This window comes from Mus pahari, chromosome 8 (assembly GCF_900095145.1).
Source record: "Mus pahari chromosome 8, PAHARI_EIJ_v1.1, whole genome shotgun sequence".
Taxonomy (NCBI): Eukaryota; Metazoa; Chordata; class Mammalia; order Rodentia; family Muridae; genus Mus; species Mus pahari.
In genome coordinates this window covers 2616837-2629441 of record NC_034597.1, presented here as the reverse complement: position 1 = coordinate 2629441, position 12605 = coordinate 2616837, and the positions used below count along the sequence as shown (strand labels likewise).

General features: G+C 41.5%; 1 protein-coding gene and 1 non-coding gene across 4 annotated transcripts in view; one reads left to right on the top strand and one right to left on the bottom strand.

Annotated features, from left to right (window-relative positions):
- The window catches only part of Fhit (fragile histidine triad diadenosine triphosphatase), a 1532796-nt gene that overhangs the window by 628489 nt on the left and 891702 nt on the right, over nt 1-12605 (top strand). The window lies entirely within an intron of this gene.
- LOC115064570 lies at nt 7494-7697 on the bottom strand. Its single transcript, XR_003844410.1, has one exon. It is a non-coding gene; the product is annotated as a small nucleolar RNA SNORA73 family (small nucleolar RNA).

The window sequence follows — 12605 nt, the reverse complement described above, 5'->3', positions numbered from 1 at the left end:
CATGTGTGTAAGTGCTGTGCATGTATGTATGTTTGTGCCATGTGCATGTGTTCTGTGCATGCATTGTGTGTATGTGTGTGTATGTGTATGTATGTGTGTGTGTATGTGTGTATGTGTGTGTGTATGTGTGTGTATGTGTATGTGTGTGTGTCTGTGTGTGTATGTGTGTGTATGTATGTGTATGTGTGTGTATGTGTGTGTGTATGTGTGTGTGTGTATGTGTGTGTGTGTGTGTGTGTGTGTTTCTTTAGTAGTTTCAGGTCACTTGAACTGGTATTATTTGTTATAGTAGCACAAATAAACACAGACTATTAAGTTACTGTGCTATGATAGCATTAAATAAATATCTACTCTTCAACTTCCTTAAAATGTCCCTTTTGTCAAAGGAAAATAATTTGCAGGGGCTTTGAAACTGTCTACTATGAGGTAGAGGCAGACAATTGTCTTGCCAACAGCATAAGTTAGAGCTTGTCTAACTGAAGTCCGAACTGAATCATTCCTGGATGGGAGGCACCCTTTTCTATAGTGCACTGGAATGAGCAATCTCAAGAATGACTCTCAAAAGGCACATTTTACATTCCTGTTTGCCATTTTCATCTTGCTTCATGACATTGTACCACACTGAATTCACTCCTCCACAAGAGCCAACTCTGACAATGTACCTGGATTCTCTATTGTTTTCCTGTAAGGATTTCACTTCACATAACATACCATGCTGGTTATTATGTGTGTGGAAGAGTGTATAGTGGATGGTTCAGTGGCTGTCTTTCCTTGTTGATATTCTTGGGGGACTTTACTTCGCACCATCCTCTGCTTTGTGTGACTCCTTGCTGTCAAAATAATGTAAACACCAGGGAAGGAAAGTATGCCTCCATCTGTTAAGACCATCATATTCCTCCGTGACTATCTCTAACTAGGTTTTATGAGTTTTATATAAAGATGAGGTTGGCCTCTGAGGCAGAGATCCTGCTGGGTGGAATCAGAGGAAGATGGAAGTGAGGTAGAAGGCTATGAGATGTCCACTCAGCCTGTCAGAGCTGGTGAAGAACATGTACCATTTTAAGTGGCAAATCAGATGCGGTTGTAGGAGTCTCATGGTCTCCTTTCATTTCTAATCGTGTATTCAGCTTTTTAGAAAGTTCAGGTGTAGAGGAGGATTTGCTTTATGTCCTGAGGGCTGGCCTTATTCTAATGCTGACTCCCTCAGTTGGACTTAGCTGAAGTTTAAGTCAACTTCTATGAGAAACAGAACTATTTCTCAGATTGTGTCCATTAGTCCTAGCTGAACCCTAGCATGGAAGTTATTTTATACTGTCCCTCTGGAAGCCTTCTCCAGTCCCTTGAAAGTTTGTAAGAAGCCCCTTCTCATGGGATTCTGTGTGCCTGCCCATCTGGATTCATGTTAGCTGTCACCTCAGCCATGCCTCTTTCAGTGTGTTCTTCCCTTAGCAGTAGATTCTTTGCCCTATTGGATTTTGGCAGCGTAGGGCCACATAGTAAGTACTCAGTAAATATGTGTTGAATTAATGTATTTTCCTAGAGAGACTTGTTTTATTTATGGAATAAGAGTTTTAAGCATGCACATAGAAATTTGCAAAATAAATATTTGCTGATTGGATTTTCAGTGCTTAAGTAATGTTCTGTTGCAAGGCAGGCACCTCTGGAAAGGTTCATTAATGGTGTGGGATTATTATTTACAACATTGAAGCAGTTTTCTGAAAGTACACATACATTATTCCCTCTTTCCTCCTAAGTGCATGGACTCAGTGAAAATAAACAATAAATCAATAACAGGCTCAGAATTACTGGAAGAAGCAGCATGCTGTCTGCTTTTCCTGAAGATGAGATATAGACTCAACAAGTGAGGAGGGGCACTGGTTTCTGTTGTGACAGCCAGTGGGCAGAATTGGAAACAGGAATTTGTCTTAACATTTGTATTTACAAAGCAGAGCTCGGAGTCATGGATATTGGGATTCTAAGCCACCATCATACCTGCTTTTTATATGAATCCTGGGGATGAGAACTGTAGTCTACATCCACATGCAGCAGTGCTTTATCCATGGAGTTGTCTCCCAGTGTCATTGTTGTAATTTTTCTTTTGAGGAGCAAAGGACTGTTGTTCATAGTACTGCAGACACGTGGCTTCCTGGTGGCTTCACTACTAACCTCAATACAGAAACTCAGGAACTCAACTTCATAAGTTTACCCAGAGTGGAAGGGGACCAAGGCCATTAGCTTACTCTTAGCTAGCTTAGAACAAGATGGGACGGTTTAACAAGAGGATGCCACAGAATCCCAAGAGAAACAGGAGAGAGAGCATCTAGCTGGAGCATCCAACTATGGTAGGAACAGCAGAGGAGAACCAGTCAAGCCTGGAGGTAATTAAGCAGACTTCCAGGATGAGACAATCGAATAAGCTTCCTAGGAAGGATTTATCCAAGAGAAAAGATGGAATCCAGAAGACATGACTGCTTACTCTTGATGTTCATCTCTACTCCACCCCATTGTACCCGTTCTCCAGAAAAATAGAGCTGCCGAGTAACATCAATACTGCCAGGTTGGCACTCACTCCAGGGGCAAGTCATCATGGCAAATTAAAATACAATAAGAAGCATGGTGTGTTGTTGTGGGTGTTGGTTTGTTAGGTAGATGCTAACATTATTGCAATCCCTTTGGAGAGAGAATTTCACAGTACATGAAGTAAAAATGCATATATTCTTTGCCCTTTCCATTCTAGAAATTTATCCCAACTATAAATCCTCATGAGTGAGCAAAGACGTGAATAAGTGTTCTTCCCAATGTCTTTCATATCAGCTGAAGTTGAGAGGAATTCTACATGTCTATCAAAAGCCTGTAATGAAATGATGCATGCTCCATCTGTGTGATGTAGGACTATGGTGCTCGCAGAAGAATAATGTAGATGTAGCTGTAATGTGCAAAGATGGCAGGATGATGCATAGAATGTGTATCCTACTGTGTGAACAGAAAGAAGCACACAGGAGCATATGTGGTTCTGAGTTGAAGGAAACACATCTTTGAGCCAAGTTGGCCTGGAGTGGAAGCAAAGTAGTTACTGCATGTGTTTCAGTGTGTCACCAGAGCTCGCATATTCTATGGAATTCATAGGTTGTTACAAAGTACAGTCATGTGTTGCTAAAGAGCAAGGTGCACTCTGAGATGTGTGTGGATACCGTCATGTGAACTCATAGAGAATACTTTCACATAATGATGTGGCTACAGGGCCGCTGTGATATGGAATCTTACTGATCCTCTATTACATCTGTAGCCTATCCTTGACCAAACCTCACTAGGCAGCATGTGACTGTGGTTTCTGAATGACTTCAAAATTCAAAGCACATGAAGGGGTTTGTAGCATATGGCTGTTGATGCTGATCTTTAAATAGACACTGTAGACCCAAAGAGCGGTCTCCCTGAGGAGAATGTCTTTCTCATCCTTTGCGGCATGTTCTTGCAAGCTGTGGCACCCATATGAGTCAACATTCTATCTCCCACTATATCTACTCATAGCTGAAACCTGGATTCAGTTTTGGAAGCGTCTAAGTTCTGTAAGCAACACATTAACAAATCATTTCTCAGATACTGTACCTTTGCTATAAATTAAATTCACCAGAAGAGCTTGCCCACATGCAGAGCACTGAGTGCCACCTTGTTGTGACTCGGACCTAGTTGACTGGGGTATCAGGGAGCCCCAAGATCAGTGGATGCTAATGCAGAAGATTTGAATTTTACTTCTCACTGCTAGCTACCCTTCGTCCTCTCCTCATTCTTTCCTCCTTTCCGTCTTTTCCTGTTTGAGAGTTTGATGGCATGGTGTCTTCAGAACATGCCACTAGATTTTGAAGTCATTTACCATGTGCCTCACTTCATCCCTTTCAAAGAAAGAAGGAGTAAATTGGGAGCAATTTGATGCATTCTGTGTCATTTGTCCTGACTAACCTTAGCAGAAGCAGAAATAGGACTAAGCTTTGCTTCCTGCAAGCCTAAGAGGACAGGCCTCTTTCAGGTACCTGATTAGTGATGAGACCCAGCTTGCTTCATCTCTGCCCAGTCTTTCTTGCTCTATTATGACAGAAGATCCCAATTTCTCTGTAGGAACAAAGAAGAGAGAAGATTTGAGTTATGGACAGCTGACCTTTGATTTTTTTTTTCAAACTGAGTGCTTTTAAATAGAGATAGGAAGGAAAGGGAGTGACTGGGTTGAAGATGGAAAGGAGACTGTCACAGAAGAGCATAAGTTTTGGGTATTTGCCTCCTGGTTCAGATTATATCCCTGGCAACCTGGCTAAGACTGGTCCTGAGATAGAGTTTTCCTGTGTCATTCTGTGAAATAGGACATGGTCAGAGGAGAAGATGAAAGAATGTATGGATACATTCTGGCACAGTATCTGGCATGTAGCAGGAGCCAAGTAAGTGGTGAGTAACCTTAGCACAGGAGCAGAGCATAGACACAGAGGTAGTCATCGGAGCTGTGGGTCATCCCTGGGCTGTGGGTGTTTGGAGAGTCAGCATTTTCCTTGTCCTCCCTCAACCCACAAAGTCCAACTGCTTGGCTTTCTAGTGTGCTCACTATACAGGGGCAAAAGGAAGGGTTTCTTGTCTTTCTTTTAAATTTTATTCCAACCACACCTTGTCTTGCATAGAGCTTGGCTAGAAAGAACTCTCTTGGATGAATTTGAGTCCTGGACAGGATGCATGAACTCCTGTGTCCCCTGCTGATGCTTTTCAGCCAAAGATGCTCAGCTTCCTTGGTTTGTTTCTCATTTCTTACTTGGAAGTTGAGGCTAACATGGACCACACTTACTTATATTGATGAGGAAGAAAGTCATATAAATGAAGTCATAGGGTCTATCCAATAGAATGTTCCAGAAAGTATTTCATAAGACTGCTTCCCCTCCAGTCCTGGCCATCTTCATCCATCATTCCCTAGGGTCTGGCTGAGGAGGAACTGAGCAGTCTCTATAACATCACCAGTCTCTATCCCGAGTGTGTGTTCCAGTCAGAGGTGTCTCCTGTTTTCTTCCTTTCTGAATGCCCTGACTTTGTTCTACTGTTTCAGTCTTCTTTGTGTAGTGTAAGCCAGCACTCTTCAGAGTGGAATTTTGTGACATGACATTCCTTTTAGTCTTATTTCCTCAACAGGAAGAAAACTCCTTTTATTTACAATGCACTGAGGATGTGGGTCAGTGACAGTGAAGTGTCTGACTTCTGTTGGGCCATGGGTTTGATCCCTGCTGTTGAAAAACCACAAGACAACAATGATAATGCTATGTAGTTTATGTTCAGAATCCAAATAAACAAGGTTGTGTATTGGAACATTAGCATATTAAAGGTTCCTGGAAGTCTTCACAGAAACTGAGGCGAGATAGAAAGAGGACTGGGTGAGACAACTGTGGCAGTTTTCAGGATGGTGCTCCAAAGAACCCACTGGCTGAAAACTCTCACAGACAGTGAAAGGTTCTGGTCAATTATTTCTGTTTTGTTACATACAAATTGAACAAAGAAGAATCAGTTGCTACAAAGTCTGTCTTCAAAGAGGCTGGAGTTGACTTATGGACTGAGGTGTTGGCTTCATCTGAGTCCAGGCTTGCTTTAATTGTAGGTGTGTTCATGGCTTATCAATGGCTGTCTCAGGCCCTAGTGCTACACTTTCTGAGAGCTTTCATTTAAATATTTTGTTATAGAATGGGCAATAAGCTTTAGGACTAATTGAAAACAATGCCCTGTGAATCTATAAATAAATAATTACAGTTGTTTATGAATAATGTCAGAGAGCACTACAGGAGCTGTGTGATGGAAAGAGGTTCAATAGAAATCCAACAAAATACTGGCTCGGAAAATTGCTTTCTGAAGATCAGAAGTGGATTTATTTGAGTCTACACATTTCTGATTATGCAGGAATATGTTACTGTGAAGTTTCAGGAGCTTTCAATCTTGAGATAGTCTTTCTTAATGCCTAGGAAGAAATTTGCTTCAGAATTAGGTGCAGAGCTCTCAGCTTTGCCTGCTTTCTCTCTTATGAGCTGTTGTCGTCTCTTGTCAGGTCATTTACTGACAAATAAGGATATAATCCCTCTTTTGATATTGCAGCTGACCTAGTAATACATATTCTTTGTTATTTTCTAATCTTGTAAAGTTAAAGGGAGAGGGTCCCACGAAATGGGTTTGGTGCCTGAAGTGACAGAAAATGAAGACGACAGCAGCAAATGCAGAAAGAATAAATTCGAGGCGATTTGTTTGAATTAGCTTTATGGTCTCATGTAGTTTTGTGGACTGAGACCAGAGGCCAGGAATAATCAAAAAGCCTCTTGTCTAAAAACAAACGTATTTTCCAAGAACATTTGGTCCAGCTAGATATTACACTGTAAGAATCTTCATTCAGTAGTATGAATTCAAAAGGCAACAAACTGGACAGAGATTGTATGTCATATGCCAGAAATGGAAAAGTACTTGTTTTATAGGACCTATTATATTTGTAAATATGTGTGTGTGTGTCTGTGTGTGTGTGTTTGTGAGTGGTGTGTGTTTGTATACATGTGTGTTTGGATGTGCATCATCTGTGTATATATTTGTGAATGAGGTGTGTGTGTGTGTGTGTGTGTGTGTGTGTGTGTGTGTGGTGTGTGTGTGTGTGTCTGTGAATGGAGAGCCATGGGAGTGGGAGCCATGCTATGGTGATGCTGCCAATTGAACTCCGGTCTTCTGTAAGATCAGCATGAGTCACTGACCCATTATCATCTCTCTAGCTCTGCACCGGCATGTACAAAACAATGATGGCCTTTGTAATAGCTTTTGTGTTTTTCATGTTAGACAAACATGTAAAATTAGAAGAGATAATAGGTTCTGAAAAGCATTTTTGATTCTAGGCAAAAATTTTAAATTGCTTAGTTCTCCAGTTAACAGAAGAAGGGAATACATTTGGCACACCAGAGGCAACAGTGATGGAAGGTGTCTACACTGCAGCTGATCTCTGTTATGATGTGAGCATTTTCTTTCTGCCACAACACTCAGAGGTACCTCACTCCTAGGTCACTCATGAGTGTGTATGAGTGTGTGTGCGTGCGTGCGTTTTACCTAGACCTAGAGAGCTTTCCCTATTGCAATGATACAGTCAGTTTTTGCAATGATATCGTCAGTTGTAGTCTACTGATAAATATCAAAATAAATTTTGAAATATTTAATTAATAAATCCAGACAGTGTGTTAACTACCCACCTCAATGGTTTACATTCCAGAATGAAAGACACACACAAGGCCTTTATATTTTGATATGCCTTAAACAGCACAATAGCTGATCCACTGTCTAACTTCCATGTGATTAATTCATATCCTACAGATAATTCCAAGTTATTACTGACTAAATTCTATATTCTATCTTGGCTTCCCTTGACCCAGTTGGGCAGTCCTTTGGGTCTCGCTCTCCTGGCTCCATCGCATGGCAGCTATGCCTCTCTGTCCTGTACTTCTCCCCCCCCCCCTTGTTTCCTGCATGGTTTGTCTCCTCAGTCATTGTCCACAGGACTCTGAGTAGTCATAGGAATATGCAGACACAGACTCCGAAGCCCAGCTTAATCTCCAACGTTCTGGAAGGGACTGTACATCATTGGGTGATGCCCTAAGCTCTGGCATGCCACTAGGACAGAGCCCGGGGAGAGTGACCTCCTGGGATATCCACGTTGGAATGTCCTGTACTTCTTAGGCATGGTGTCTCTCCTCCTATCCATACTGGATCCTCTCTCCCTCCTTTTCCTCCTGATCCCAAGCCTGGGAAATTCCAAAAACCTGCCTCTGTCTGTCTCTGTCCTTCCCAGTTATTGGCTATTGGCATTTTTATTTACCAATCTGAACCAACTGGGGGCAGTTTCTTGGAAGCTCTGTGCAGCAACTTGTGTAAGCAGTTTGGGGGAATGTAATTAGCATTCGTAATACAAGCAGCTACATAAAGCTTTTTTATTAATTATTTTTATGTGAATATGTGTGTGCCCACACTACATGTGTGAAGGATCATGTGGAGGCTAGAAGAGGTCACGAAGCCCCTGGACCTGGGTTATTGATGTTTGTAAGCCATCATGTGGGTGCTGAGACCTTGAACTTCTTTTCCTCTGCCAAAGCTCTAAGGGCTATTAACTATTGAGCCATCTCTGCAACCCACATACAAAATACTTAACTTGCAATCATAGAAAAAAAGTCTAGTTTGGAACACTTGTGTATGTCAGTACTTGTGGTGTGAAGGCCCCACTGTGACCAACTTCAGGCCATTGATGCATGTCCAGTAGTTTATAAGATTCTGAAATTTTTAATAAGGTCTTCTCATGAGCAGTGTGAGCTAGCTCCTGCCCTCTCCTATAGGAGTTTCCTTGGCTTCTTGTAATTCTGTGAGCCTGTTTTCAGAAAGGAGCTATAGCTGTACTTATAGCTACAATGTTCTTGAAGGTACTGGAGAAAGTGTTCAGTAAATAGCAGCTTCTTTGATCTTTAAGTTCCCTTCCAACCCCAGACATGCCATTCTTACTCAAGAAGACATGCTTATAAGACAGAATGTATTTTACTGTTTGTGATGAACTATTTTAGGGTTACTATTAATATTATTTGTTGATTATTGTTAACATTTCCTAGAATTATTACAAGACTTAACTGGAATGTCTGGAGGAAATTAGTGCACAGTATTAAGAGCTGGTGTTTTAGAAGACAGTTGCTCCTAACATATTGGGAGATGGCAGCTGCCATACTCCTGCTCTTTGGACATGGAGCCTTGATCTGATGAGATCTTCGCATTAACAGAAACTGTGTAAGGAGGCAACCTGTGCTAACACAGGAAACCTTTGCCCTTCAAGACAAGGGTTGGAAATTCCAACCTACCAACTGAACACAACCTACTTCTGTGTGGTTACTCAGCTAAGGGTTTTTCATATTTTCTAATTATTTGTAAAAATGGAAAGAATAATTTGTGATGAAAGAAGATGACACTGAGCTCAGGTTTTAGGTTCTACTTTATTGGGCTTGTCATTCATACCGTCCATGTTCATCTTGTCATCTGGAATGTTCTGCTGAACCAGCAGACCTGAGGGCTAACAACAAACCTGGTGATTCCATTCTGTCCAGAGAATATTTACCAACCCTGGTCTCCAAGGCTGCCTCCAAAATAAGTATGACCAACTAGTTCAAAGTTCTAGGTATGACTAAAGCTGAGAAAAACCAATAACATTCATACTTAATATAATTGAAAGGAGTTGCATAAGAAATGGAGGGGATTCACTGGTCTGGGGAGATGGTTCACTGGGGAAATATTTGCTATGTTAGCCAGTAGACCTGAATTTTGATCTCTAGCATCCGCTGTGGTACAGCTGTAATCCCATGCAGGGGAGGGAGATAGCCACAGGAGGATCCCAGGAGCGTGTTACCCAGAGTCTAGCCAATCAGTGAGCTAGTACGGGGAGAGACCCTGTCTCAAAAATAAGGTGGGGAGAAAGGGAAGAAGATGCTCAGCATAGACCTCTAGCCGCCATGAACATGGACATGTACACATACCTCATACACAAGTGCACACATACAAAATCAGGAAAAATGTGCATGGAGTATAAAAGGTTTGTAAGAATATGTAAAAAGCACTAAAGTAAACAAGAAATTTCTTGCTTGTTTCAAATCACATCCTTTCATTTTCTTTTGAACTTGCTACAGGGGAAGTTTCTAAAGTTTCCTGGTGTATGATCAGACCTTGTCTCTGGATGCCAAGCAGAGACCTTGATCCTCCTTAATCATGCTGTAAACCAGTATTGCTGGTCCTACAGGGGCTGCATAGGGACACAGGCTTATTCAATGTTGGTCATGGATGCTTTTGTTTTAACCACTCATCTTCTCTCCACATTCAAATCCAGGACTGTTCTGACGATCACGAATGGTGTTTAATGTGTTGGCACAGGAGCCCACAGAGCAGCACATAATAAATGCTATGTTTTGTTTGTTGATGGTGAATTGGTTCACATTGGAGCCTTTCACTCTTTCTGTCAAGGAGTTTAGCTCAATGGTTGACATGTATGAGTCTCTGGGTTCAATCCCCAAGCAAAGAAAAACAAAGAGAGATCCTTTTAAAATGCTTTTATTTTTGTAGACAGAAACAAACATTTAATTTGACAGTGTCTTGACAGAAGTTTTCACATCCCACACACTCCACCTTAGGGGTGTCATCTGGAAATACAACTCATGCTATTTCTAAGCTTGTGTCTGGAAGGAAGGTTGAATGCTCTCATTCCCGTCTCTTCCAGAGGAGGCTGCCTTCTAGCAGGAAGCATTCTGGTGAGAGGAGGAAACGGGCTCATTGAATACATATACACACTGTGAAGAATTCTGTTCTGTTAAAATATGCCTGCTAATAAAGTCCTTACCTCCAGGGGAGAAAGCATCCCCTAGTCCTGTAGTTGTCCCTACAGTCAGTCTGCCTTGACAGGAGAAAGCATCCTCTAGTCCTGTAGTTGTCCCCACAGTCAGTCTGCCTTGGCAGGCTTCACCATTCAGACAGCTCCAACAGCCATTGGTATTATACTGTTTTAATCAAGTAAATCTCCACCTTGGCTGCACATTAGAAAACTTGAGTGTTATTAAAATACCCTAGTATCCAGCCTAAAATACCCCACTGTCCAGCTTATCCCTGTCTGAGGGTGGGAGCTGAGCACCAGTCTTTGAAGTCCTTACTACAGTCTTACTTTCAAGGTGCAGCCTGTGACCAAGGTTGAGAGTCTCCACTGGAAACCCTTAGATCTCCTTAGACTTTTGATTTTAAACCTACTAAGCGAGATCTTGCTGTCCTGTTCCTAGGGTGTTTGGTCTTCTTAAGCTTACTTAAGTGCAGCATCCATTGTCAGCTACTTATATTTCAGTCTGCTCTCCAGGGAAATTTACTGATGGAATCTTGTTTCATTAGCCTAATAAAGAGAGATTTTTCAGAAGGTAAAAGACGACGATGATAAGAAATGCATTTTTGATTCTTCTGAGAGAAGAATCCCACTGTAAATTCTGCTGAGAGATTCTGCTTAGAATCACCTCATGGCTAAGCTCTCCAGGTCCAGTTGGTTTTCCATGATGCCTTTAAATAGGGCAGTGTTCATTGTAAGGCAATGTTTTCTGTGTACTTCCTAATAGTGTTTTATATGTTCATGCCGAGAAATTGTTCTCTCATTAACACACTGCTCATTGTGTGCTCATTATAGATATTTTCTTAATCTAATCTTTTGCTGAAGTAGGAATTGCTATAGTTTCAGTGAGTTGGAGACAGTTGAAGGGAGGTTAATTAATTTTGTTATCTATAAAATGAAAATGATAATATTACCCACCTGCTAGGGTTGTTAAGAACAGTGGGAGAGACGAGTATAAAATGACCAAGTGCCTGGTTCTAGTTAAGCAGCAGGACATTGTAAGTGAGCAATGTGACGCTGTCCTGTCATTGCAATGGCATCAGGGACAAGGAGACTGCAGCCACTCCTTCTGGGTTAATGTCTCATGCTAACTACCTACCAGCTCCGTAATGTTTGGCAAGCTACTCAACTTCTTTAAACATCCATTTCCTCACCCGGAAATGTATCTGCAGCTGCGTTTGCCCAGAGTGGGAACGCTCACATGAATTTAATGGACTTATCACTACTGTGGGCATTTGGTGAGCCCCTTGAAGACTTCCTTAGAAATGTGGCATTGGAGCCCTCAGTCCAGCCTCACAGAAGCAGAAGCTGCACTTTAGAAAGACCCCAGGCTTAAGCATAGACATTTGAGCAAAGCTCTTCTAGTTAGTAAATGGCAAACATGTAGTAAAGCTTGACCTGTGTTCCTGTCTTACATCCTGGACAGGCCTCCCTTGTCAGATAAGCCTTCCATTCCACCCCTGTCCTACACCACCTCACCTGACTGATTAGAGTTGTCACCAAAGATGAACTCACTAAAGGGAAAGTAGGAATTGGCCTTTGCAGCAGAATACAGACAGTATGATGCCAAAATAAAACTCTCACTCAGGGCTCTTTAATCCTCAATCTAGAATTATTTTATACTACACTGCCCTGCCATGGTAATGTTATTCAATAGCACACATGAATGTATAGTCAGCTTGGTACTTCAAGAGGAAGGTGGAAGATACTAACCAGAGAAACAAACTATTTTTCAATATTAAAATGGAAATTAACACAAGTAGGCGGCTAAAACTGTCACTACCTTTAAAATTCAAAGTCCTGAAGAGATTCTTATTAGAATAATGTAGGTACTATGATTTTTAATAAGCCAGTGAGGACCAACACATTTCCTTATTTAAAAAAAGATCTTTTATGAACTTGACTAAACTCTGAAATCTAATTTTTAAAGTTTTTATTCAAGCAGGGTTTTTTTTTTTCATTTTTTTCTACTGGATATTTTCTTTATTTACACTTCAAATTTTATCCCCGTTCCTCATTTCCCCTTCAAAAACCCCCTATCTTATCCCCCTCCCCTGCCGACTAACCTGACAACTTCCCTGTCCTGGCATTCCCCTACAATGGGACATTGAGCCTTCACAAGGTCAAGGGCCTCTTCTGTCATTGAAGTCCCACAAGGCCATCCTCTGCTACATATGCA